The sequence below is a fragment of the Lissotriton helveticus genome, chromosome 11, assembly GCF_964261635.1.
Source record: "Lissotriton helveticus chromosome 11, aLisHel1.1, whole genome shotgun sequence".
Taxonomy (NCBI): domain Eukaryota; kingdom Metazoa; phylum Chordata; class Amphibia; order Caudata; family Salamandridae; genus Lissotriton; species Lissotriton helveticus.
Window position 1 is genome coordinate 263625201 of NC_136072.1, and position 24680 is coordinate 263649880.

Here is a 24680-nt window from a genome sequence, read left to right on the forward strand (position 1 = left end):
CGATATAACATCGCATCTTCGGCAAGTGTGGTGTGACTGACATTGGTGCATTGATTTTTTACTTCATTTGGAAAATGCTATGTTGATCTGTGTGTGTGTGTGTGTGTGTGTGTGTGCTCAGTGCTGTCTGACTCAAATTTGAAGCTTAGTGGAGGTTGGTTGGGGGGCCTGTTGTTGGAGGTAACTGCCGGAAACAGACATGGTTTAGCCATGCTGCCTCTGAAAGTCTTCTTGTTGCACTCCTTTTGCAGATCAACTTTTCTCCTTCATATTTAAATATCCTTTTTGTTTTACCATCTACATGGACCTTTACCCTGCACCATACTGGAAAAACATGTCACAGATACCTTACCAAACCGCATCCACCAGGCACCCAAGATTGATGGACGGACAATCCAAGAGGAATACGGAGATGCAATTCCCAATGTTGCAATACAGTATCATTTTTCTTCTCTTCAATCATTACAACTATATGTGTTGTTTATGTTTGCTATCTTTCAAAGCCTGGTACAACAGAACATAATGTATGTAACCTGGTTCTCTCTGAGGCAGAGTAGATAGACAATTGCATAATTCATATACTGCCCTGTACTAGTCGAGTACTACTCAACATCATGCAAACATTTACCTTTCCACCTATAACAGATTTATGATGGTCTGCTGACAAAATGAATGTGTTTACATGTGTAGTGTTTGTCTTTGTCAAACCTTACCCTCAAATCCCCTTCCCATCCATTCATTGAACCCCTAACCCTCTACCCCCAGCTGTGTGATTTATTGATGCATGACTAAATTAATTTACACCATGAATTGATCACACACTTGCTCGGGTGGATATGTTGAAAGTAACACAAAATAAAGGCAGGGGGAGGATGTTCTTCTTCTCTAAGTATATAGCCCACACTGGCAATATATATATTAGATTGTCCACCCACACACAGTATTCGATATTCAATTTTTTTTTCAAGAAGAACATTATCCATTATAATTAATTGCCAGCAACATCCTCCTTCCAGCACTAAAGATTACGCTGGTCTACTTAATTTTGTAACTTGTACTAGGCTAGCCCACCATTCCGATTTAGTTTACTTTGGTATTGCTTATCATGGTTTTTTGTTTGGCAGGCTTCTTCTTGTGTACTATACTTCTACTAGGCGTTCTCTAGTCTCCCTAAGGTGACTGTCACATTTTTTTTTTTCAATTGCTACTGGCTACTACTACCATCACATGGCACCTTGGGAAACCAAACCATCACCATGCAGCAATCCCTTCACCTAATCATCAATCACAAGTAAGAGAAGAAGTGTGGGGGATGCAATAAATCTATATACTATGGAAATTAATTAATTCACACACCCACCCGCCTTCCAAGTCCATAGGGTTTATAGTTGCAGACTGCATAGAAGAGGAGGTACGAGTAGTCGGACAAGTGAGGGTACTATATCTATCTGTTAGTGTGTTACACTATATCAGCAGATTTCAAAAACTGGCTGTGGCCCTGCTGCAAAGGAAACCATGCGAAGTAAAAGTAAACCCCCCCAAAAAGATTTACATTATATTGTAAAACTGAAAATGTATTACCCTAGCACTTATAAAACTAGAAATGCCCACAACACCCAACCCACCCCCTCCCTAACCCCAATCAATTTCCAACAAGAGTCCAAAATCCAAATGTCCATAAGTAAAACCCCAATTCAATTTCACCCACTCCCACATCCCACCCTTTCCCCAACAGGTCCCACTCCCAACCACCAAACAAAAGCTAAAAAAGAGAATGAGAGGACTAGCGGTGGGCTAGAGTCGGATCTTCCTCTCTAGGCTGTCAAAACGCTCCTCCATCTGACTTTCAAGGTGTGTCATCCTAAGGAGCATGCGGCGGTGAAATGTTCAAACCGTCACTGCCATGGGGGTAGCAGCAGTAGAAGAATAGTTGCGGTGGGCGGCTGACGGACCATGGTGCCGTATCACCAGAGGCACTACTGGGGCCTGGCTGGGGCTCAGGGCATTTTGAGGCTGCCACTACTGCCGCCTCCTCCTCCTCCAGGACCACCTGCCACCAATATTCATCCCTTATGGTCTCCAGCTTCCTTTGCTGGGTGTTGGCTGCTTTCTACCACCTGTCAGATTGTGAATTGGCAGGAGTATCTATATCAAGAAAGAAAAAAGAAAAATTGTAGCCAGTACTCCTAGCAAAACAGTAACACATAAAATTATATAGTGGTACAGTAGCACTAGCAGTACGTAACATGACATTTGTGGTGTCCACCTCGATTCCTCAGCCCCTAAGATTTGGATGAGATTAGAGTTTCAGGCATAAGGCACTAAAGTATGGATATGGAGTAGACAAGTATTCTTCTCTCTCTCTTGTTTAGCTAAATTGATTTTGTAGGCATGCCAGCTCAGCATGCACAAGTTGCGCTCTAGACAGACATACTCGTGTGCGTGTCACATACTTGCATTACTTTACTACTGTCTGCAGGTGGGGCAGCTGTACTACACAGTTATCTATATTTCTATTATGACCATGCTATGATAAATAGCAACTGCAAAATTTTACTTTCATCGTGACTAGTCTACAACAAAGCAGATGGATAGTTATGCTGAATGATGATAAATGTCACGTGAGGTACTACTCTGTAACCATGCAGCTGATAGTCCACCCATGGCTGACACTGTTGAAAAATACCATGGTTAGGGAGTGGGCCTTGGAGGGAGGTGATTGATGATGGGTGAGTAGGGTATACAATATCATGTTGTGCTTGAATACTGTGAGTCAAGGGAGTAGTCCTAAATACAACCTCAAACATTTGAATCAAAAACCTTGATAAAAAAAACATTTCTTGTTTATTCTTCTTCCCAGGGATTATTCCATGTATCATTGCTTTGTTCGGGCACTGTTCAAGTTTTACATTCTCTTCATCCAGTTTTCACTGTGATTGAATAGCATCCATCCATTCCAAACATGGCTATCATTCTCAGCAAGCCTTTCACCAACATACATTTGTCATTACATTTCACCACCCCATTGCATGTGTCCTTATTCCTTGCTTTAGGTTGAACCATCAAACTCTCCGGAGGATTCCTTTCACCCATACACTTTCACCCACACAGGCAGGCATCCTTTCTTTCACCTTTCACCCATCCTTTAACTGCCCATGCATCCTATCAGCCACCTATATTCTTCCCTTCAGCCTTCACATTCACATCCTTCTCTGCCATTCATATTACATTTCACCCATCCTTCCTTTTTCCATCCTTCTTTCCCTCTTCTGCCAACCCATCAAGGTCTGAGTCTTCTTCATAAAACTTTCTCTCCTGAGCTGAAGATAGAAGAGGACATTAGTTACTCAACTCCCATATAATAATGCTAAGTAAAGGATGTCTTCAACTTTTCACAGCTTAGTCTCACATTACAGTGTATACCCTTTCAGCAGTGTATATATATTCAAATTGTTAATAAGCAAGCAATATCACTTACCACCGCCCACCACTGCTGCTGGCTCACCCCCTGTCGCTGCTTCATCAGCTCCCTGAAGGCTGGCGTTGGCTTTCCAACTGGCCCCGGCACTGGTGGTCGGTACGCCTAGAAAAACCATTTCATATTGATAAATGGCATGGCATATATAGGACTCCCCCTGTTTATTTTTTTCTGTAGCAAGATTGAAAATACATACACCCCACACATTACTACAATTCTGGTACAGAGTACAGCATGTCCTATCAAAAATAATAAAATCAGCTTGAGCATTTTGTTGGTAGCAATTTTTGAAAAGAAATAAGAGTGGGCAACTGGGCAGACAATCAGACCTAGAGTCTTCTTGGTTGGAAAATGTAATGGTGCCGTCCACAGTCCTCAATCCTCCCTTCTAGTCATGGTGCATGGCAATCAGTTCACCATCAACTGCTGCTAATATGTATAATACTAGGCCTCGATGAGAAGAAGACACAACTTTGGGGTGTCCAACGTGACCATGGCCACTCTTGTCAGACTCGTTTTACTGATTGAGCATGAGAAAGTAAAGGAAAACTTTCTCATTCTCAATCTCATCTTTAAAAAAATGCGTAGAATAATACCTTACTTGGGCATACAATCTGCACGGCACAGTAGTAGTAGTGCTAGTAGGAGAAATAGGTTACCTGAGTCTTACAGTACCACCAATAGGAAATCCATAATATACATATATGAGGGAAATGGGAAAGCTGAATAAAAAAACAGAAGAAAGGAAGCTGCAGACAGACTAGTATAGACAGAGGCAGTTGAGGTAAAAACTAAAATACAGACACTAGATATATAAAATAACCAAGTTAGTAAATAGGATATTGCAGGGATAACAAGAATTTAGAAACAGTAGATCAATCAAAGAGGATTTTTGAAAAAATAAAATTTGGAAAGGGAAATAATAGTTCAAAATAAGAAGCGATAAAGGTTATGGAAATATATATATATAGCCCTTATCAAACCCCTATTATCCATGAAGTCAATGTAAGTGCTTAGGGCCCTCTGGAGACCAAGCTGGGTTCTGGCCATTAAAACTGCATCCTCTGCATATAAAAAAGAGACAATCTGACTATTATTAACTTGCGGGGAATCACTCACACTGGCCACCAGTGCCTCCTCCAATTCAATTGTGGGGGCATATACCTACCCAGAATTTGACAACCACGGAGAATAAATTCATCAGGCTGATGGTGGCTCTACCACCATGTACTCCACTCCTGCCGCTCAGATTAGATCAGGGCTTAAGAACCATTGAGGAAGAACTGGGGCTAAAACCCTTAACCTTCTGGTGCAGAATCTGGAGCACTCCTGAACTCTTGTGCTACAGGAAGGAGTTGCAAGAGATTCTATCCCTATCAAATTCAAAGAACATTCCCTGGCTGAAATATATAAAAAACACATGCGAGAGCCTGGGAAGGCAGGAACTGTGGCTGGATCCAGCCAACGCTTGTAATGGGGTATCCCGTAAATCTCTATCGAAAGACTACTACGAATTCAAAATAACATCATTATTACAGAATTCATGTACGGGGTCCCTAACACATTCATTCATCAAAATTAAAGACTCCTATCAACGGGAACTTGTCCTTGACAAAATTAGCCCTGCTCAGACAAGGAAATTATTTTTACAGTGGAGGTATGGCACACTTCCCCTCAAAGTATTTAGTTGTACCTGGTCCCACCCCCCTCCCTCAGACATATGTCCAGCATGCTCGCTTCAACAGGAAACTGACTTGCATGTCATCTTCTTCTGTAAGGCTTACCACAAACCAAGAAAGTTCTGGCTTGTTCCCCTACTCAAAAATTTGGGGTTCAGGCACTACTTGTCTGCCTACAGAATACTAAAAACTGACCTATCGCCTCCAATTGTGTTTGAGGTAGCAAAATTTGTAACTGCGATGTGGCATATTCATACCCGTTGTATGCATTCATATAGATTTGCTACAGTTTTAAAATTGTAAATACGTATTTCTGTTTTTTAAATTGACACTTAGTATACGCAATTTTTGTCATTTAAAAACAAAATAAAAATAAATACTCAATGTGTGATGTACGATAGGTAAACTTCTGTTATTGTCTGTTTTGTCCGCCAGGATGGCAATTGTAAATTCTTTTTTAATCATTGATGATAGAATTGTAATAACCTTTCGTACTGTTTTGATGCTACCTTTTATGATCTAATTGATCGAAATAAAGGAATAATGAATGAATGAATAGTGCATAAAGTGAAGAGGAACGAGGCAAGAACGCAGCCTTGTCTCACACCACTCCTCACGTGGAAAGGCTTGGTACATTCCCCTTTTAATCCATACCTCACCTGCGCAGAGGCCCCCGCACATAATTGTCTCGGAAATGACACAAGTGATTGCTCTACCTTTAATCCCTCTAAAATCTGCCATAGTCGATTATGATCTACGCAGTCAAAGGCAGCGGTAAGGTCTACAAATACCGCAAATAAATTGCCTCGCTTAGCCCGGGTATATTTCCCATGTAAAATGGAAAAATCTAAAACCTGCTCAACAGTACCCCTCCCCTCCCTAAACCCATATTGAACCGGACTTAGGACCTTGTTATCTTCAGCCCACTGTTGTAGTCTATTCAGGATGACCCTTCCTGCAATTTTCATAAGAGAGTCTAGCAAGGAAATGGGTCGGTAGCAAGCAGGATTTTCCCGGTCCCCTTTCTTAAAAATAGGAATAATTATGGACTCCGACCAGGAGTTAATAAAACCCTTGGCACAGCTGGCCTCTAAGACTCCTGTTAATAGTGGAGACGAAAGCTCAATCGTGTGTTTATACAAATCGATCGAGGTCCCATCCGGGTCTGGTGCCTTACCTCCTTTGCTCTCTTTTATGGCCACTAATACTTCCTCATGTGTGAAGTGGATATTGATCGTTGAGAAATGTGTATACTCGCCCGGTACTGCTTGGTCACTTACTGGTTCGGTATTATTACACCCAGTACCATAAACAGAGGAAAAGAAATCGACCCAGGAGTCTTCACTTATTGCCACCTCAATCCTTGCTCCCTCACAAGTCGAAAAAAAGGGCGCCTTTACTGCCTCCCAGAAGAGGGAGCAATCCCGTCGTAAGGATGCTTCATACAGGTTAGTCCAGGCCTGATCCTTAATTTCCTTCTTTCGCTTGTTTCTAGCTAGATTGTAAACCTTCCTGAGCCCCCTAATTTCCTCGTAATCCTTCACCGGTCTATGTAAGGCAGCTTTTAATTGAGAATATGCTTTTGTACAGTGGGTATCAAACCAACCATTTTTTAAAATGTTTTGCTCCCTACATGAACGTGTCAGGATTTTTTGGATTATCCCTGTAATTAGGGAAAAAGCTGTCAATATCTCGGAGTGGGAGATCTCTTCTTGCAAACATTCGGTTATTGGGGTTTTGGCCTGTATCATTATTTCATTCATAATCTTTATTTCGGCACAGTTTGAGCCAGAAAAGATATGCAATTTGACAATACAATATAAAATTGGCTAACACTTGACATTATCAGTAAGTTAAAAAACAAATACAATTGTGCAATACAATGCTGGATTGAAGAGATCGTTTAAACCAAAACTCGTAAAAATGTTAAATATTTAAAAAGGAAAAACATGTGAATGCAATAGTACATCATGGTAAGATTAAAAGATTTAAAAAGTGAAAAAAAACAAAAAGTAAAGAAGCCACTAGAAATTGTTTAAAAAGTGAACTAGGGGACGAATAGGTTTGCAATACAAGTATATTCCCTAATATCTGATTTACAATTTAAGACCATTCCTATTACGAACAAAATGTATAGATAGCAGAAATCTGCTAATGCTGAATACAATCGTTCTTCTGGTATCAGATTTAATAATCCTCAGTGTCTCCTTACATGATCTTATGCCAAGAAGATTACATAGAGGCTTAATCCATTTTCTCCTGGATGTCACATAGGCAGGACAGACGAAAAGGATATGCTGGTCATCCTCCTTGGAACCATCCTGGCACATAGTTCAAAGATCACTTAACATTGTATCATTTTGCCCAGCTTTACCCTTCCTCTACCATCTTGCAAGGGTTGATTTGGTCATAAGATTTCCATACCTCAGTTTCATGAATAGGCTTTTGGCTAGAGGCGGTTCAATCTCATCAAGGAAGTTCTCAAAACAATAGTTGTCTTTGAAGATCAGAAAATTATTTGTTAATGTTCCGCCTCTGTGTTCATTAATCATGGTATGTTCAATATAACCCCAGAAGCCAGACTTCAATAGTTTTTTTGAATTTTGGGGTCGATTTTCAGGGTCCTCCCAAAATTGGGGTTAGCCAATTTTCCTAAACCAAAAACGACCATGTTTGAGCCAGACATTAGAATTAAGCACGTCCAGGCTCATTATTTCTTTTAGCCCATTTCTGTAGTCTATGAGTTCTGGGGTAGACCAGAGTCTCACCCAGAATGTTAGGGGCCGTAGGATTGCATAGTGGTCTGTTCTTTTGACATTAAGGTCCAGCATTAGTGGTACTAAGGGAGTGCCAGTTGGCATCTTGACAAGACTTCTCAGAAACTTGTTTTCATTGGTTGAGAAGGCATTCTTAGACATTGGCCCCCAAATTTCAGCCCCGAATAGTGCTGCTGACTGCACCTTAAACTTAAAAATCTCCAATGCCGGAGAAACAGCTTTACATGAGCTTGTACCATGTTTTTTTAGAATAGGTGTAGTATTCTGTGTGAATATCAGTTGGCTTTTCTCTATTTGGGGCTTCCAAGAGAATTTAGAATCTAGGGAGACCCGCAGATAAGAAAAGTTCTGAACAGATTCTAATTTTTGTCCATTGAGTACCACATTCCCCTTATGAGATTTATGAGGACTTAGGGCCATGCATTTAGTTTTTTTTGCATTTATCTCTAATCCCTTTTTGTTACAATACTGGTGAAATGAATGCAAAAGTGCCTGAAGACCTCTGGGAGTTTGAGAGATTATTATGGTATCGTCCGCGAATAATAACGCGGATACCCTCTCGCCATTCAATTTAGGGGAGTCATTTTTATCACAGCTTGCCAAGTGAGTAGGGATGTCGTTCACAAACAATGAGAAAAGCGTGGGGGCCAGCACGCAGCCCTGACAAACCCCACGCTCAATTGGTACATTCTGTGACAATTCTCCATTGGTTCCCCATCGTACTTTAGCAAAATTCTTCGCATGCAACCGTATTAGCTGGTGCATCAAGCATGGAGGTAACCCTAGTGAATGAAGGCATTCCCACAGAAGATCTCCTGACACCAGCTCGAACGCCGCTCTAAGGTCTACAAACGCGACGTAAAGATGCCCCTTTCTAATGAGAACATACTTCCAGTAAAGGCAGCAGAATCTAAAGACTTGGTCTACTGTACTCACTCTGTTCCTAAACCCTGCCTGGAACTTGGCAAGTACTGAGTTGTCTTCCATCCACAGATTCACTCTAGCTAAAATATGCCTAGAGTAATTTTTTTGCACAATATCCAATAGGCTAATTCGATGGATCAAACCGATCACCCTTTTTAAAAATTAAAACAATCTCAGCACCCCTCCAGCTATCTGGAAAATCAACCCCAGACGCCAATGTATTGCACAAATAATTCATGTAAGGCGCCCAAACTCTTAACTCGTATTTGTAGAGGTCACCAGGAACTTTGTCTAGGCCAGGTGCCTTGCCGTTTTTAACATCATTAATGTTCGTTTCTGCTTCCTCTACACTAAATTCCAGTTTATTTTTGCAAGGGGTGAGCCACGGGGCATCTTCATCAGCAACATTCGCAGATTCAGGTTTTTTAAATAGGGTAGTAAAGTGATTAACCCAGGTAAGTTCATCAAGGTATACATCTTTAACTACTCTGCCTGCATGGTTCCCATTTGCCACAAGCCTCCAAAACCCAACATTATCCTTTGTCTTGGCTGCTACCAGCAAGTCAGCCCAGCAGGCTTCTTCCCAGTTTTTCCTCGCAGCCACCTGGGTTTCCTTGTAATCTTTTCTTGCCAACCTAATTTCGACAGGGGTTTTAGCTTTTACTGCCAACAAGAGATTTGCCTTTGCTTGACGACAAATCTTCCCGTACCATGGCTTACTGTGGGATACATTTCTTATCCTTTGGTGTTTTTTTTTTGGCATTTTAGTTACCATAAATTTTAGTGTTTTAAAGAATTCATTATGCAAGTCGATAACGTTAGAAGGGTTTTGAGCCTCCGATGAAAGGTTTGCAAAGGAAGTAAACATGTTAGCTAGAAGTGAGTACATTTCCGCCAACACTTCACCACGCTCCAATATATGGGACCATTTTAGAGTACGCCTGTTATTGCTGACCAATATTTCATCGCTAGCACCGGTTTGAACATCAATTATATTATCAGTGCCAACCCCGTTAAACAAACATGGGGCGAATGTTAGGTCCAGTGGGCAATGATCGCTCTCAGATCTGTCTTTGACCTCTAGGTCAATCATATGTTGCCAAATATTCAAAGAAACAATTATAAAGTCAAGGTTACTTTTAGAGTTGTTCCTTACAAAAGTCGGTCTTTTAAATAGATCAGCTGGAAGACGGCCATTACATGCCCTTAGGCCGTATTCCACAGACAGCTTCATTATTTGGACAGCCAGGGCTGAACAATGCACTGGATCTATATTATCCAGCAAGGGAATGTTGTTCGCTCTATCTTCCTCATCAAATATATCGCCCAGACCTATGATTGGCTCATAGCTACAATTCAGATCCCCGGCTATTATTACAGATTGTTTATCTTCCACTCTATTTAGGAAAGTATCCAATTTTCCCAGAGTCACTGACTCTTTCGATAGTGGTAAGGGTCTATTATATACATTGATTAAATATAGTACCTTTCCATCGCATGTGTTAACTTTTAGAGCCAGTATATCCATTGAATCTGTGTCAATTACTTCAATCTGGATTTTCAAGGTTACTTTAACCCAAATAATAAGACCCCCCGAAGGCCTACCTCTTACAGAGGGTGTAGCATTTATCCTAAAGGTCTTGTAGCCAACTCTGTGAGGGGTGCTAAGTGCCCATGTTTCCTGTAGGAAGCAAACTGAGCTTGATTCGATATAATTGGACCAGTCAGGATCACTCAAATTTTTTGTTAGTCTAGCTATGTTCCAAGATATCAATTTCATATTTGAAATAGAGCTGTTGCAGTTATGCATTTCCTCCTAGATTCCGTCAGACATATAGTTTCTGAACATGTCGCACCATTAGGACTGTTACCAACTGCTACGATAGGACACTCGCCTATGCTGTAATCACATGGCACGGGTACTGGGCATACCTCTAGGCCCCCTAGCAGCATTCGTCTGTCCAAATCTTGGACAGCACATAGTACTGCATCTCCCTGGGCATAATCAACCCCCTGCTCACCCCCTCCAAAGTTAAAATCAAAACTGGTGACTCCTGCTTTTTCTAATAAACTACAGGGGTTTGGATTGGCTTGGGCGCAATTACCCACTTCATCCGTTTCTACTCGTAAATCTTGAGTGGACATCGACTTTAACATACGAGGCCCCTCACTAATGCCAGTTGTAATCGCCCTGGTCAGCTGGAGTCAGTCCACCATTTCTAAGCAGCTGAACCTATTGGTTATGGGAGCCCCTCCCCAGCTATTTATATTTCTATGACCCCCATCTTCCACCCCTCCCTGTGCAGAATATCTGACCCTGGTCCAGTTTCCTCCACAGTCAGATCGATCCTCGGGTAAATAGAAATATGAGAGTGGTCTGGTTTCTATAGCAGCCCTTTTATTATGCAATCTCCAGGAGCAGATATAATCAACTGTTCGTGGGTCCTCAAAATTTACTACCACACAGACCCCTTGGGTTGATTTTCTATTATATCCCACCCAAGGTACCCTACGTACCATTAGAATTTTGCTCATCGTGTGAGGTGGTCGTGGTCGGTTGATGTTGAGCCAGTGTGTTACTTTGTTTTTTAGTACCCAAAAAGATTCCTCAGTTGGATTAACTAATTCCGGGACCCCTGTCAATATCACTTCATATGGGCAAGCTTCTGGGGGAAGATTAATGGTGAGATCACCCTTTGCAGCCTTCCCTGTCGAATGATTTCTTGGGTTTGAGGTAGTATCATTAATGCTAATAATTTATTGCCTGGGGGGTCATTAGTTACAGGGGATTTTTCTATAGATTTCCTCACAGATGCCTTTGGGGAGTTTGATTTTTGTGTCGATGGCTGGGACTTCTTTGTTGATTGACCCTCGGGTACAATACCCAGGGATTCTTTACGTGGCGCTTTGTCTGCCCGGGAACTTAACAGGTTACTTAAGCTTTTTTCCAAGTCAAAAAGCTGGTTTTCAATACTCAACAGTCTTGTTTCCAGGGGTGTCAGAAAGTTTTTTAGCAGCTTCCCCAGACTATTTAGTAGCGGGCCAGCTAATTCCTCCCCTGAACCTGAGCTGACAGTTACAACATCATCTACAGCTCTAGAATCTAAACTTTCGTTCAATGTATCTGACTGCGGTACTTCCTGCCCAGTCTGCCTAACGTGCCCTTGATCTACCCCTTGCTTACTAGATATATCACTAGTGTCCCTGGCTTTGGCTACCTTAGGTTTTCTGCCACCTGGGGCAGTAGGGTTGGCTTGTTTCCTTTTTGGTATGGCGCCCTCCCGTCTCTCCCGCAGTTGCCTAGTATTTGTTTCTTCCTGGACCTCAACCGCTATAGTACCTAGGGTGTCCTCCGGTACCGTAGGAGGAATGGGGTCAGTTAAGAACTGTAATTGAGATTGCAGTAATGTATTATGTATGCTGTGCACAACTGCTTGTGTCTCTATTAAATGGGGTCTATTGGTGTGTTCTGGGGTACGAGCGGTTGCAATATGGCCCATAGAAGATCTTTTTGCCATAGCTAAATCCTGAGATACCCTTCGTTCCATTAAACTAATGCCTTGGTCTATTACTGAGTTAGCCCTTATTATAAAATTATCTAGGGTGCCTGTTAGCTGGGGCCCTCCCAGTGTGGCCTTGCTCCTACTCTCACGTGTAGACATTCTTTGAAGACACGAATGCACATACAGTTATAACCAAGCAGGAATTAGAGGGGTGGCCCGGTCCGGTCTTGAGCGGCCTTGAAAGGGCTTAAACGGGCCTGCCCTTGGCCCGGGCTTCGCCCCCGCGCGCGTCCCGCGTATCGCAGATATGGGCGTGACTATATAGGAGGAGGTGGGGGGCAGGAAGAGGCACCAGGTGCGGCAGATTCTCAAAGTTCCAACAAGCGGGCAGAGTCTTTAATCACCCAAGGTCCACGACTACGAGCGGCTCCCGCGGAGCGGGGGCCGCGAGTCGTTTTAAGGTGCTGGGAGGTGGGGGTGGGAAGAGGCACCAGGTGTGGCAGATGGAGAACCGCAAAGACTGCGGGTCCTCGCAGTCCCGCTCCTGCAGAGTTACAACAAAAGTCAGCCCCAAAGTCGGCGTGTTCTCCCGGTGAGCAGGTGTGCACAAAAGGATTCTCAAAGTTCCAACAAGCGGGCAGAGTTTTTAATCACCCAAGGTCCACAACTACGAGCAGCTCCCGCGGAGCGAGGGCTGCGAGTCGTTTTATGGTGCAGGGAGGTGGGGGCGGGAAGAGGCACCAGGTGCGGCAGATGGAGAGCCGCAAAGACTGCTGGTCCTCGCAGTCCCGCTCCTGCAGAGTTACAACAAAAGTCAGCCCCAAAGTCGGCGTGTTCTCCCGGTGAGCAGGTGAGCACAAAAGGATTCTCTAAGTTCCAACAAGCGGGCAGAGTCTTTAATCACCCAAGGTCCACGACTACGAGCGGCTCCCGTGAAGCGGGGGCCGCGAGTTGTTTTAAGGTGCTGGGAGGTGGGGGCGGGAAGAGGCACCAGGTGCGGCAGATGGAGAGCCGCAAAGACTGCTGGTCTTCGCAGTCCCGCTCCTGCAGAGTTACAACAAAAGTCAGCCCCAAAGTCGGCGTGTTCTCCCGGGGAGCAGGTGAGCACAAAAGGATTCTCAAACTTCCAACAAGCGGGCAGAGTCTTTAATCACCCAAGGTCCACGACTACGAGAGTATCATTATTTCCGAATTCGTGACCTCAGAGTCATTCTTGGCCCAGCGTAATGAATATCCGTTCTGTCGTACCAGGGACAAGCCTTGAGTCCAGGCTATACTCTGTACTACAGAGGGAATACTCTTATCGGGGAATAGAATGTTAATACTTAGCAGAACATGATAGCTAAGCCCATTTGGGTAGGTAATGAATTAGTCAGCTCACGTTGCATATCGATTTGGGAGAATAATGAAATCAATCAATGTACTGTGGCACGACCGATGAACATGGGGCTAAAATCAACAGGTGGAGAGCGCATCTTATTGGCAAATCCAAGATCATGCATTGCCATGACCTCATTAAAACATTCACCCCTTGTTGAGTGTGCGAAGTGAGCTATTTGGCCAAAATCCACTTCCTCGAGGTCCCCAAACCCACATGAGGACTGGGTGCAGATATTGGTATTAAAGTCCCCACCCCAAATAATAATCGTATCCTTCCCTGCTGTGTTACTTAACTTCTTAATTTCCTCATTGAGGCTATATAACATGTCAGTAAAATTACCCCTGTCTGTATTGTTATAGAGATTCATGACCGCTATCTCAACCAATGAAGAAAGATTAATGACTACAATTTGGTAATAGCTAGTCGGCTTTAACGTTTTTATCCTCAAAGCCCCCAGTAAATTTGAGATATACACGCAGATCCCCCCTTTATGCCTCCCATGAATTGAATGACATGCAGGTATATGGAACGTTTTGAAACCATCAAAATGTAATTCATCCAGCAGCCAGGTCTCCTGAAAGCACAGAATAATAAAGTTCTTAATAAAATTTAACCAAGCTGGATTGTTGACTTTAGATTGAAGCCCAGAGATTTTCCAATACGCTATTCTCACCTGTCCCTAGGCATACTTAGATTGAGACCCTGACACCGTGTCCCTCGCCTCCCGATCTTGACCCTTGACTAACTCTGTGATGGCACACAAGCTTCTGTCAGTACTTCCAGCAATTACAAGTTCATTCTGTACCTTCTTGGTCGCCTGGGCAATTTGCCCCTGTTCTTCAGTTCCTATTGTCGGAATGTCATCCGTTTTATGTATAACCAAACAATTAGTTTGATTCATACTATCATGGGCAGAAAGAGACGGAACTGCTACTAGGGATACCTCAAACAATATCATAGGATCATTTTCCTTAATTCTGCCAAGGGTACCAAATCGCCAGCACTTTGGTGAGCTGTATGCCCTTCACTAACTACAGACTTATGAGCAACAATGGCTACCATTTGTCAATCCACATCCTCCAATGAGTATAACGGACCAAACCTGTTTGACACTTCTAAATTGTATCTCCTATGATTGTTCGTAGGGATACCAGCCAGGGCTATGTTATTATTGTCAAACATGATAGGCCGATAGAAAAAACCCAGAGGTAGCACTTTTATCCCCTCGGCCATCAATCTACCTGAATCTATAGGGAGTTGTTACCACTTATTCTATTCGACTCATTAATGCCCCCCCCTCTCTGTTGCCATCCTTGTGTCTTGCACATTTGGGGATTTTGACTTTCCAGGCCCAGGTCCCCCAGAGCGACTAACTCTCTCCCTGCTGCTTATCTGCTTGCCATAAATGGGGGTACAGTCTGGTAAGGGCTGGCTGTAATTTTTATCTATCTCCCTGCCCCTATCTGGGTCAAATTGTTGTGTGCTTATAATCTTTAGTTGCCCCGAGAGTGATGCCAAGCTAGACTCGATTAAGTCGAGTCTATTCACCAAGGTGCCAACAGCATCCTTGATGAAAATAGTTAAGTCCGAAAAAGACTTGGTAATTCCACCCACGTCGTTACTATTTTGGCCTTTATTTTTACCTTTATTATTTATACTTTTTGCACGTTCTTTGGCTCTATTGTTGGCTGTACACTCCTTTCCTGGTATTGTACTGTGCTTAGGTTTTACATTTTTTGGGGTGGGCGGAGCTTCATGAATCTGTGGTGGTAGTGCTATAAGGGCTGATTTCTTAGACACACACACTCTTTTATGAGGGGGTAATGGTACAGATATCTCGTCCCTCCCTAACTATACACAGCCATTTTCTAAATCATCTAGTGTCTCGTGTGATATTGGTTTTAAAGCCACATTGAGTAGTTCCTGGGAGGGAGGATTGATTTTACTAGTATCAATCGAGCCAAAGGACTCTTTGTTCAACTCCTCCTCTACATTAGATATTTGTTTTTCTAGTGCGCCCACCTCCCCTGTTAAATATTTCATGAGGGAGGCCCTAGAATCTTTAACCGTGTTCACTTTTTAGCCAGGAGGTGTGGTATGCAGTTTTCTTTTCCCCATTTTGTGACCCCTGAGTAATTCCTGTCCTAATAAGAAGAGGCGGAACTTCTCCTTCTACAATTCCTAGAAAACTCAGTTAATGGGCAAAGGCAAAGGCCCCCTCTTTTAAAACAAATGGGGGAAGGGGGAATAATCCAGACCTAGAAGAACAGGAAATATAAAAATGCAACCATACAGTCCTGGGGTATTAATACCTTTTAGTAAAATTACCCCCCGTACCATGCGCCTCAAGGAAACCCCCCAAACAATCAACAGAACAATAACCAGCAGTTTATGTGTCCTGTATATCTAAAAGTCAGAGCTCGGATTTATACGCATTATTTGAAGTATCAATGGGTACAGTCCAGTCAGTTACCAGTTACCGCCAACAGCATGGCGGGCAGGTAGCAGACTGCGTCCCTGTGGGCACCTCCTCGGCACGTCTGCGGTGTGTATGCAGGGTGTGGGGGGGGCACCAGGGACAGGCTCCGGTCGCCTCCCACAGAGTCCAAGCGCTGTCTGTATCCTCAGCTAAACCAGCCCCCCGCAGCCCCTGCTGATGGTATCAGTCAGCACAGAGAGGGAGCGGGCAATGGGATTGACAGTGGCAGCAGGGCCCCACACGCAGCGTTACCTCCTCCCCAGCACGACGGGGCCACGAGTGTCATGGGTGTCCAGCAGTCTCGAATGCGGCGCTGACCCACTAGCACTGACTCCGGCACTCCAGAGATGGCGGGTGGAGTACACACGGCCAGTGGTGCGGGTCCCCGGCGGCATCCACACCGCTTCAGGCCAGCGAGGAGGCAGCCAGCCACGGGGCAGATCTTAGCAGCCGTCGGAGACAGGCCAGCGCGTCGCATCGTCCTCTCCTCCTCAGCGCCCCCGTGGTCTTGGGGGCCCGGCAGTGGTCGATTGTGCAGTGCCTTTCCGGTCACGCTCCCGCTCTCGGTGCCCGCTTCAACACTGGCGCCTCTCATGCTCGTCCTCCAGGGTAGGCCGCCGATCCTTTTCGTCAATCCCCCGGGCTTGCAGTGAGCCCAACCAGAAAGGGGATGCACAGCTGCACCAGAGCAAGGAAGGAAGTTAGTTCTGTTCCCACCAGTAAGGTAAAGTTCAATGCACCAAAATGTAGAAATACTAGTATCTGCGCAAACTGAGGGCTTAACTTATCCCCCACTTTCCCTATCAGCCTGTGCGCAGAAATGTTTCTGAGCCCAGGACACATCCCCTTTACTTATATTTTCTGAATGATCGTACAGTTCTAATGTACTTCAGCCATGGAATAAGTTTGGTCTTTTCCTGACACAGGCACTCCCTCAGAATGACTCTGTTGAGCTCCAGTTCGGGATAGGTCCAAACTTTTAGAAGTAAGATCAGAGCCAGTTCAAAGCCCATTTCTCACATTAAAGCCCACAGTTTCTCCCTGTTGATGGTATCAAATGCACTGGAAAACTCTATGAAGGCAAGTTGGATAGAGCCACCTTTTGCCTTTATGTAATTGCCCATAATCAAGAACAAATGTAAGCACTGCTCTGTGGTTCCCAGCCCCCTTCAGAATCCATACTGCGTTTTCGTGATAATCCCCTTATTAGATGCCTAGGTCTCTAATCAAGCCAGAATTACCCTACCCAGCACCATGACGGTAGTGTCAATAAGGGAAATAGGCCTGTAGCAGGCAGGGTCGTTTCTATTCCCTTTTTTTAACACAGGTACAACTATGGCCTCAGGGGGGGGCGAAGCCAGCATTGTGGAAGGCAGGCACAACCCTATTCAGGTACATGTGCTACTCCTCCCACCACTCCAAATGCAGATCAGGCCTATTCAGCCTAGTGCTGACTTACCCAGTCTCCTGGAGCCACCCCAGCCCCTGTCACTCCAAAGCCTGACAGTCAATCCACAAACAGGCAGAGACACACAGGAAGGTTGAACAAGAAAATAGCCACTTTCTAAAAGTGGTATTTTCAAATACACAATTTAACAAGCATTTGCAATGCAATAGGTCTCGCATTTCTGAGAGTTTGAGCTATTGGCATTGTTAATGACAATGCCAATAGTTCAAACTCTCACAAATGAGAGACCTATTGCATTGTAAATGCTATTTTTGGAAAAGTGCCTCATGCTGCGATTTCATGTTAATGGTGGCCACGCACCTTTCTTTAGGACCGGCTCGTCTAAAGAAAGGGGCGCGCCCGCCATTATAGTGAAAGCATGGTATGGGGTGCATTTGCAAAAAAAAACCATTTGTTTGTCAACTTGACAAATGCTTTTTTGGAAAAAATTGCCCCATGCTGCGGTTTCACTTTAATAGGGGCCAAGCACCTTTCTTTAGGCAAGCCTTGTCTAAAGAAAGGGGCGCGGCTGACAAACCCCTTGGATGCTAATGACAAGGGTAACTCGTCATGGAGTTTCCATTGATTTCAATGGAAAGTGGTTGTCAATCTTTCCAGGGCCTTAGCATCCAATTAAAGTGAAAGCACAGTATGGGGCACTTGTAAACCTAAAATTGAACAAATAGTAAGAGAAAAAACATGCCACCGCGTTTGGGCCACAAACAACAAATTGAAGGCACGGCCACCACTGTATAAGCGTGGCGTGCCGTGCTATGAAAAAAAAAAAGCGTTGAGGTAGAGCATGTAGAACCATTTAACCAAATAGTGCTTGGAGGCTGTAACAAGAGGCTACAGAGTAACAACACATGTAATGGGGGTGTCCTGATGGTAGGTTACAAAATGAGACAAGGCGGTACTAAGGAGGGTCGGCTAAGGCTATTGACCAATGAGAAGCCACAGTTTACAAAGGACAATGACACAAGCCAACAAAAGATATGGGCGGAGAGTGGGCAGAGCTTCAAGTCCATACCTGAGTACAGCGTGCGTTGCAGAGCAGCACATACCCTGCCCAGGCTCGACTAAAAACGAGGAATGATGAAAATAGGGAAACAGAGTTGGGGACAAATAGAACAAGAAAGTAGTTGGGAGATTTATGACAGGCACATGGCTCTAAGCAGTCAAAATAGAGGGTTGGGGCAGAGTCACTCGCAGGCCAGGTGGGACAGAAGATAAAATCTAAATGTTAAAAGTGACTGCCTGGTACACTTGTTACAGGCCGACCAGGAGAAGGAAGGATTTAAGACTGGTACCTAAGTTCTGCAATTAGAAACTAGGAGACGTGGCCTCTCTTCGGTAAACCTATGAAGACCAAAAAATCGTTTATGTAAATATAGAATTCTGACGAGGAATTGTGCATTGACATTCTCACTGACCAATCAGTTCAATGGTAACATTTGCTCCAACGGACCAGTGCGACATTTTCGGTGACTGACGAAGCCCGGAGTTTATGCATTGGTCGATGAATGCTAATGCTTTTTCTCCAATGGTTGTAAAAATCGGACTGTGCCATTGGAATGTTACCTCATCAGGACCCACAAGTTAAAAGTGCAATTCAGGTACTTGGCACAACATGTGATCCCGCGGCACTTCATAGGGTTTTTCTGCGATTTTGTTTGTCTGCTGCAGTTGGCAGGTCCAAGATGAACATTACAGACGTGTAGGAAGAAGATGAAAAGCGAGATCCATGGGATACAAATCAGGAAACAGAAAGAAAACAAAAAGGAGTACATTGAAAAAAAACAAAAAAACATCCGACAGAAAGAATATCAAAAGTACATGATAGGAAAATTCAAAAGCAAGAGATGCGAGGAAAATGAAAGCAAGAGATAACAAAGGACTGTGGGGCAGATTTACAAGCCCCCTGTGCCAGTTTTGCATCACTTTTTTTATAAGTGACGCAAAAGTGGCGCAGGGGGCTTGTAAATCTGCCCCTGTAAGTTGGCGTCATTTGTTGCTCGCTCTCGATGGCTTTGTGCTGGGGTGAAGAGTGTTAAAGCGCGCTCTGACACCGAAGTCTGGCCAGAGCATACAATACTAAAAGATAAGGTGGCCATAAAGCGTGCAATGGCACTGGAAGGCTTAAAGAGCCATGATAGAAAGGCAGATGGCGGCAGAGCGCGTGAACGCTCACATGCACACAAGCTTTAGGCCACCAAAAGACTATGGTGGCACTTTTAAAAGCCACTTACAAAATATCTCGAAGAGACAGCATGCGCTGTCTCAAGTGAGACCTAAAAAGAAGTCTAATGGCCCTTTCACTCCAGCTTTTTTTATGGCCAAAACTGGAATCTGATTAGGCCATTCCCCGCCTGCATGTTGCTGCTCGGAACAAAAGCAGTCAACATGCAGGCACTGCGGAAAGTGTCCCAGTGTCAGAAAATTACACAGAGCCGAGTTCAGCATATTTCTGTGAATTCCAGGAGAAGTAGGAAAGGAACGTGGCACTCCACTGAAAGGGGCCAGCTTTGCAGCAGGGTAGACGGCATCTACCCTTGACTCTAGCCCTGTAGGTAGTGGATGCCTTGGTGGTAGACCTGGCAACTATTAAACTATTACAAAAGCAACTCCAGGCTATTCTAATCCAGCTTGGATGGAAGCAAACACTACCAGGTTAAAGAAGCCTTCCCTATTCAGAGTAGATTTTGTTTCAAAGACAAATCCATCGCTCCTCTCAGAATGATGATTCAAAAATAGACCAGGAATGAGGCTTTTCTCTCTGGTGCAAAATACATAATCTGGTATTCAAGCACCTTATTACTGAGCCTGGCATTCAGAAAGAGGAGTCAGACGACAAGGACTGAATGTTCAAGCCGGACACCCCATTCCAAAGAATGTTTCCACAACAAGGTGGCTAAAACAGAACCACTGGTATTATATGATTCTGTGGCTGTGGTGTTTTTCGTGTAAATATGGATTTGCAGCATTTGCCACATATTCCATTATCTGCTGTATAATTTTCTAATTTTAACCAAAAAAAATTCTAGCTCAAAGAGATCAAAAGTAACAAAAAATAATTTTTAAATAGCATCTGCACGTGCTGCCACGCAGCAGTGGAAGTCCCTTGCCAAAAGCTGAATAGTAATCTTTCCGAAGCTTATTGCTTTATTTGCATATTAAATAAGTAGTAAATAAATAAAACCTGTGCTAAATCGGTGTTAACATTGGTAATGAAAAAATAATTAAGTAATAGTATCCCAAAATGTACAGCATTATATGCATTTTCTTTCCGAATAATTTAGCCTACCCTGTCACATAATTTGGTCCTCTCCTGAGTCATAATTCCAGTGGTGCTGAATATAACCAAGGCAGAGATTGAGAGCCCCTTGCCAGAGAGGTCCCAAACAACACCAGTCCGTTTGGAATCGAAGGACACTCTGGTATAGAAAATGGTCTGTTTCTTCAGAGAGGCACTTCATTAAAATATTCTAAGCTGCCTACCATTTAGGGAAGAGTGTGACTCCGGAATGCTTACAGTTTGGAAAATAATATATGAAACAAGTGCGAAATGGCAGGCATAATATATGTACTCTCACCATACATCCCTGTACCACTTACGCAGCACAACGTGTGTTGCCACACCCTCACAACTTTTTTGGGGGAACATAAGTATTAATATTCCATCTCTTAACCTAGTAAATGATGTTGTTTTAAATGGATAAAGAAACCAAATGAAATGATGGACGGAGCGTTGACAATACAAGCACTCACCCCCAGTCAACTGATCTGGGTTTAATCCATCACAGTTCTTTAGCCCACTCTGCCACCCCAGTTCAGACATGGCCATATGCAAATCAGTCTGACCCTGTGCCTCATGGGAACAGTCCAGCCCGAACTGCCAAGCCATGCCTTCCCTGGACCGGAAACAAGCTACCGAGGACCCGTTTCTGGCATTACAGCCGTCTCCAGCCCGGCTTGCTTGAATCCAGTGGCAAAGTGAGCAAGGGACTCACGTCTGAGCATACCCTGCCAACTTATGGCGAACAAAGAAACCAAATGAAATGATGGACGGAGCGTTGACAATACAAGCACTCACCCCCAGTCAACTGATCTGGGTTTAATCCATCACCGTTCTTTAGCCCACTCTGCCACCCCAGTTGAGACATGGCCATAATGGATAAATAGGTCCATTTCTAATAATCTTGGTGTAAATCGTTTTCATACCTAAGACATAAAATGGCTATTTTCATGGATATGTTAATCATACATACCCGTCGTGTACCTCCAGAGGCGTAGCTAGAGCATGTGGCGCCCTGGGCTATCCTTCAGCTTGCCGCCCCCCTGGGGTGGTGCTGGGGAAAAAGGACGGCGAGCACCTGAAAGAGGTCCGAGAGACACGTAGTATCACTGCTAATAGTTACCTCAATCATGCAAATTACATGCACATACATGACACCGTCCAGGGCTAGACAGCCCCGTCCCCAAAATAGTACCGCCTGGGGCGGACCCACCTAGCTACACCGCTGAAGGAGAAGCAGAAAAAAAACCAAAACTTACATCAATTCTACTTACCTTGTTTGTGACATCTCACTCATAACATCACAGCTTGTTATGAGCCGCTAAGAGTAACCCTAGAGCTACCCCTAAGTTGATGCTCAAAACCACCTCTCCACTTCCCACATTTCAAACCCTTGCATCCCAATACATTTACGTGACACCCATTCATAAACGAATTGTTGCCCAACAGGTAAGTCACCCCGGAGCTTTACCTTCTAAATCAGCTTCCATAAACACCTCACGATTGAAGTACAAGCCCCCACGTACTGCATGCTTTCCTAAACCTGTGCTTTTAACACCTGTGCTCTTTGTTCACCCTCCTCCACCTCCGTTAACCCCATATCTCCCTCGTCCATGCTGCGTTAGGCAGTAACCTTTCCTTTCATGTACTTCATAATCATTAGTGATTTACTTAACGTTCTGACGTCTTTTCACAATAGTAACCTCCCCTTCATCTTACCCTGGTAACCTTGTAACAATCGAAATGACCCCACACTTCTAAATCCGTCCTTCATGATATTTGCCAAAATCTAACTCTACTACATGTCCCAAAATACGCTGCTTGTGCCCAGGTAAAATGTGTCAGTGGTTTGTCTATCAAGCTGCATAATTTACACTTTCTCCCCCACTGCGCATCAAACCTAACTGCCCCGTCCAACCTAAGATGACATACAACATAGCTGCCCAAGGTTTCAGATTGCAAAGTGTGAAATTTTCATAATTTCAGTGCAATTTTGAGTGACATTTCAATTACTAGGAGTGACACTTTCTCACACGCAAAATAAAGCAATGAAGACCCGGAAAACATAAATATCCAGAATTGCACCCATTTGAGCAACAATTCACTGTAAGAAGAGGTTACAAGTGCTGGAAAGCACCAGAAACTGAAGCACCGAGTGCCCTTCTAAGCTGATTGTTAAACAAAACGAGGACTCACTGGGATCTGCACTACTGTGTGTGTACCGCGCCACTTCAAACAAAATAATGTTTCTGTAGATTTCGACAAAGTCCGTTGTTATAGTAGGGTCAGATTATCTGTTGAGAAGCCGGCGCAGTGTGCCTGCCACTTTCTTCACTCAAGCATAGAAAATAACATAATGACTGCTATAGTGGGGGCGGGAGAGAAGGAGGCGGATGAGGACTGTTTTAAAGATTTGTTGTCCTCACTTGAAAGCATCCATCGTGGTTCGCTGGGGCACTGAATGTAGACTCCACTACCAAACTTTTGAGCAGGTGTAGTGTAACGCTTTAATTTCTTCCTCTCTGACAAACATAAAATAAAAGCATTACCTTTCTTGATACTCGTCTGCTATAAATCTAATAAAACCAAAGGGACATCACTTTTATTAAGAGCACTGATTGCGATGTCAGAGGTTATAAATTATGTTTAATTTTACACTTACTTATTTCTTGAAGCAGGGGACGAGCGGAGATGGTCCAGCGACAACAGGCGCCTTCCCCCGGGCTGGTACACACTGTTACAGCTACAGGCTGAAGCCCGGTCCTGAGTCTGTTAACCCCTAGGCCACGGGACCACAATTATACCACTATGCACAGGCCAAAAGTAGCAAACAGCCGGGTCAGGACGGCGAGTCAGCAGCCACTAACGCAGGTAGGCCTGGGTCACGATGAGCTTCAGAGGCCGAGGAACGCCTGCGGTGGTCCGAGCGGCAAGGTACTTCTCACTCACCTCAGCTGAGCCGGACGGTGGACCTTTTGTATTAATAATCGTCCGACCGACCCTGCATGCATCTCTGCCTCTGCCATGACTGTGCGGCCCCTCCAGTTAAAGCCGGTATTTGCACGCATGAGCGAGGAGGCACCAAAAGAATTATTGCAGCATGGCGGGCATTAGCAACTTAATCAAATGTAACTACCGCTTGCCCTGCCTTCGCGCCCAGAGACAGTGAAAGGATACACTGTTAGGTGCATTCACGTGACCTCTCCATGTCACGTGAATGCCAATCCACTGGCTGCGCAGCGCTTACACTTCAAACGGCTGCCGGGCGGTACTGGCCCGGTGTTGAGGCAGCGTCTATAATTTATTTGGCTACACTGACTGATAGTAGTATCAGTCAGTGTACCCAAATAAATTATAAAGGCTGCCTCAATGGGCCAGTACTGCGCGGCCGCCCTCAAAATAGTGCCGCCTAGGGCGGACCGCCCCCCTCGCCCCCCCCTAGCTACGCCGGTGCGTACCTCAGACACGCCGAGTACACGATCACTTCTGTTTAACCTCGATTCCAAAGTTCTTGAAAGACGGAAGACAAGGACAGACAATCAGGGAATGGCACTGCATTTACTGGCAAGCAAGGGGATGTTTGGAAGGACTGTTGCAAAGCCCACTGGTCAAAATTGAAAACCCATCCATCTACCACCTCGGAAGTGCATACCTCACGACCCGGAAGTGGCAGCGCCAGCAGTCGTCGGTCTTTCAGTAACGTTCTTCTTTGACTAG

The 24680-nt window shown here is 44.3% G+C and overlaps 1 long non-coding RNA gene across 2 annotated transcripts; it reads right to left on the reverse strand.

Annotated features, from left to right (window-relative positions):
- Positions 1–859: 859 nt before the first annotated feature.
- Positions 860–24156, reverse strand: LOC144791757 (uncharacterized). Of its 2 annotated transcripts, XR_013602462.1 has the most exons (4): positions 23626–24156; positions 21937–22041; positions 3479–3583; positions 860–2145 (listed from the first exon to the last, which is right to left on the reverse strand). It is a non-coding gene; the product is annotated as an uncharacterized LOC144791757 (long non-coding RNA). The 2 variants fall into 2 exon arrangements; XR_013602461.1 differs by lacking the exon at positions 21937–22041 and having other exon boundaries at positions 1618–2145.
- Positions 24157–24680: the final 524 nt, after the last annotated feature.